Below are 3686 nucleotides of genomic sequence, written 5' to 3'. Positions count from 1 at the left end.
GCCTTGTTCTGAGGAGCCGTTCTGCGATGCAGTCAGCCCCGCGGGGCTGGAGGAGAAGGTGTCCGGAAGGACAGACCCTCCGTGTTTCCGCCGAGCCAAGCCCGGGGACCGGGCCCCGCGGTCACGCTGCGTGTGAGCGGAACAGTCTGGAGTGGTCATCTACTGCACGCTTTCTGAAGGCCGTTTGTTAGTGCCGTGATAAATTGTGACCTTGGTGGCACCCGTGCTCTGTGACACTGTCCTCAGAGTGCCGGGGGCCCCCGCCGTGCCGACTGACTTACTCTACTAAAGCAGATGCTCGCGTTCAGACCGCTCGTTGGCCAGCAGCGAGTGATTGGGCCACTGTGTGGTCAGGTACAGGAGACAGTGCCACCGAGGACGGGCTTTCACACACAGGCCACTAACAGTGTTGAAAGAGCCGCCTGCTCTGACAGCAACACGACTCCCCCTGGGTGGGGGCCTTTTGGGAGAAGGAGCAGGGAAGCTCCCCACCCAGGGTCCTCCTCGGTCACCTCCTCTGTCACCTCCTCTGTCACCGAGGGCTGCTGCGGCCCCCGCCGAGCCTTTGTGAGCTGCTCGGGCTTCTTGCCGCTGTGAACTCGTCTGAGGATCGCCCGTCGCGGCTGAGCAGAAAGCCACCAGCGCCCCGCGGCTCTACCGCCAGGCTGAGTCAAACGGGCGGCCGGGACCGCTCTGGATGCCGTGTGTCCCAGGCTGTGCTCTTCGTCCCGTCTGCCCACCCCAGTAACAGTGTATTTAGCGAACGACAAAAGCACCTTGTCTTCTGCAGCTTTTCCTGACGGCCGCGGCAGTCTGAACAGAAAGAAGTGTGGGCATTGGTGAGCCGGGGGGAGCCGCCTGGACAGGCCAGCGTCCCTGCGGCGGTGGCCTGGCTGGTCCACGCGGGTGCGGGTCTGGCCTCGTTTTTATGGCAGAGCAAAGACGGTGTAAAGACGGGTCTGATGCTGGAAACGCAGAGACGCGGAAGGCGCCTTGTGTGAAGCGGCCCAGGTCGAGCTCCTGGCACCTGCTTCTCCTGCACATAATTCGTTTCAAAACGCACTTCGCACACGGAGGTGAAGAGTATAAGGGGGACGACCTGACCTTGTCACGGTCGCACGAGCCTCACGTTTTGCTTTTGGTCGTGTAGGGCGTGAGCCGTGTGCCCTGAGCCACGCCCAGCGGAAGGGAGACCCTGACAGGTGCAGCGTGAGGCCCCGCCCTCCCCTTCCTCAGCGGCGGTGTCCGCGGCAGCCGCACGGTGCCCATGCAGGGGCAGTCGGGAGCGGTCTGCGCTGGCCGGAACCGGAACCGGAACCGGAACCGGAGGGCACGACACGATGTCCCAGGTTTTCGGAACGGCACCGCGGGGCGGGGTAGGGGCCCAGAAGCGGAGGACAGGCAGGTCTCTCCAGGACGTCCCCATCGCCTGCTCCACCAGGCCACCGCCGGGGACGCGGGGGACAGGGTTCTTGGGCGTGGCCGCCACTGTCTGCGTCTCACTGACAAGTTCCTCAGAGTGTGACGCGGCGCCGTGAAGCCTCCCTCCGAGGAAGGCCGCGAGAACGTGCTGCGAAGCTGCGGTCGCGGAAGGGACGCAGTTTCGATAGGCACGGGCTTCCTGAGGGACAGACACGGATGAAGGTTACAGCCCTGCCCTTTCCCGGGTCAGCCTACTGTCACCTCACGTCCCTGGACACCCCAGCACCGACTGCGTGTGCTTTGCGACTACGCCTTTCGTGTCCCTGTGGACAGGAGGGGCCGGGGTCATCGGTGGTCGACGCTGCACGCATGCGGATGGGCCGGGCCCGCGCCTCGCCCCGCCACCGCGGGCTGGCTGAGCTCGGCCGGTGTCTGAACTTCCTGCGGCAGGGGCCCCCGGCTCCCTCCCATCTCTCCGTCTGTGAAACGGGCTTCTCCCTGCCCTGCGTATTCAAACGTCTGGAGCAGGGCGAGGCCCACGGGAAGCGGTCACGGGCCCTGGGGCCTGACGGGCTCTGACCCAGGAGGCAAGTCCTGCTGCCGTGACCCTGGGGTGGAGGCAGGTAGCCAACCCGGAGCCTGCACCCCACCCCCGCAGTGGTGCCCGGAGGACCGGAGACACCTGGATCCAAACGGCTCTGCTCCTGAGGCTTCTGGACTTTGATTTCTGCCGCTTGCTGGGTGGTCCCACCCGGGCTTCTCATCAGAAACGCACCGAAGACCTGTCTCACCCCCCCACCCATTTTCTCCCGCTGTCCTGTGCAGGTGCCATCATCCTGCCCGTCACCCAGCTGCGAACTTCGAGTCGCGCAGGCTTCTTTCCCTGACCTCGGTCTCCAGTTGGCCACGGAGTTGTCTAATTTCTACCTCCGTGCTGTCCCCCGAGCTCGCCCTGCGGCCGCCTTCTGCTTCTGGTCCCAAGGGCCCGGCTTCCAGGCGCTCTGTGCCAGCGCCCACGAACCCCCGCCCCTCACCCCGCCGGCCCGGCCCTAGCGTGCCTGACTCCACTCTGAACCATAGCCCGGACCATAGCCCGCAGCCAGCATTCACTGAGCTCCGAATGACCGCTGGGGGTCTGAAGGTCCTCTGCCAGGTAAGTGCCATCGACGTCCCCAGGTTGGACTTGAGGAAACTGAGGCTCGAACACTTCAAGTGACATGTCGGAGGTCACACGCACATGCATGCTTGACCCAGGCCCCAACTCCGGGCTGACCGACGAGAGAGCACCCATCTCCCACCCTGTGGCGGTGCCTGGCTCCCGAGTCCCTCAGCATGCTACATTCTTTGATGAGAACAGTCCTGATCCACTGAGGCCGCCGCTCAGAGTCTGGTCACCGGCTCTTCCCTCTCACTGTAGCTGTTTCTCCATTCACCTGCCTGCCCACCTCCCACACACACGCGCACGCACACACACACACGCACGCAGAGACAAGCACACACACACACACATGCACACACATGCATGCCCAGACAAGCACACACATACACATGCATACACATGCATGCCCAGACAAGCACATACACACATGCACGCACATGCATGCCCAGACAAGCACACATGCACACACACACATGCACACACATGCATGCCCAGACAAGCACACATGCACACACATGCACACAATGCATGCACAGACAGGCACACATGCACACACATGCACACAATGCATGCACAGACAAGCACACACACACACATGCACGCACTCGCGCAGACAAGCACACATGCACACGCACGCATATACATGCACAGACAAGCACAGACAAGCATGCACAGACAAGCATACATGCACACACATGCACACACGTACACACACATGCACAGGCAAGTACACATGCACACACACATGCACACATGCACACACATACGCACACACATATATGCACAGGGAAGCGCACACACATACACATGTGCATGCCCAGACAAGCACACACACACACGTGCATGCACAGACAAGCACACATGCACATGCACACACACATATGCACAGACAAGCACACATGCACACATTCACACGCACACACGTGCATGCCCAGACAAGCACACGCATGCACACACACATCCGGGTGTCGGGGTTTTCTGGTGTATTCTTGAGAGAACTTCCGTGGACAGGCACTTTCTCCTCCCCAGATCGTGTGGAGCAGCGTTTAGAAGCGGAGCCGGCTAGGAGAGCGAGTAGGGTGGGACGTGTCCCAGGAGGACCTGT

Source organism: Pteropus vampyrus, unplaced genomic scaffold (genome assembly GCF_000151845.1).
Source record: "Pteropus vampyrus isolate Shadow unplaced genomic scaffold, Pvam_2.0 Scaffold295, whole genome shotgun sequence".
Taxonomy (NCBI): Eukaryota; Metazoa; Chordata; class Mammalia; order Chiroptera; family Pteropodidae; genus Pteropus; species Pteropus vampyrus.
This window is presented reverse-complemented; position numbering follows the sequence as displayed.